This window comes from Cynara cardunculus (assembly GCF_001531365.2).
Source record: "Cynara cardunculus var. scolymus isolate 2C chromosome LG 5, CcrdV1, whole genome shotgun sequence".
In the NCBI taxonomy this organism is placed as follows: Eukaryota; Viridiplantae; Streptophyta; class Magnoliopsida; order Asterales; family Asteraceae; genus Cynara; species Cynara cardunculus.
In genome coordinates, this window is record NC_037532.1 from 19,458,274 (window position 1) to 19,459,049 (window position 776).

The following is a 776-nucleotide window of genomic DNA, read 5'->3' on the forward strand; positions in this document are numbered from 1 at the left end:
CTTTCAAATGGCTTTACATATTACAAACACACACACAAAAGATAATGGCTCCCTTGCCAAACCTCCCCGGTTTGTCTATGACAACTTTTGTCTCTGCAAGAACCGGATGTCCCTCTTTCTGGAAGGTGTGGATCCTGAAATTCCACATTATATAGAAAATGGACCATATATTCCATTTGCTATTGTTCCGGTGTTCCAGCAACAGCTACGACTGCCGCGATTCTTGAACGGCAGATTCCAAAGCTTCGACATCAATGGAGCGATGAAGACAACAAGAAAATAGCTATAGACACGCGTGCTCGGTCTATAATAGCTATGTCTCTTCCTTATGAGATCTATCATTTTGTGATGTAAACTCAAATCTTCTAAATCCATATGGGATACTCCATGTGTCCAATATGAAGGAACCTCTCAGGTTCAGGAGACTTGAAAGATCAATCTAGTAAGACAATATGAAAGCTTTCTCTGTGGAAAGTCTGAGACGCTGTCTGAAGTACATCAAAGATTTAACTGCCTTCTTATTGATCTTAGGGGCTGTTTACCAGATTTTCTATTATGTTCTGTATGGATAAATTTGTCTGTCTGGATAAATTTGACTGTCTGGATAAATTTATGTTGCTGTTTACTTTTCTATCTGAATCAACAGTCTGAATAATAGAAATGACCAATTTACCCCTGAGTTTTCAACTCTCCAAACTCGCTCATCTCTCTCACTCGACCCTCAATCATGGATCACCCCTAAATCGGTTCTCYATCTCTGCCCTAAATCGACTCTC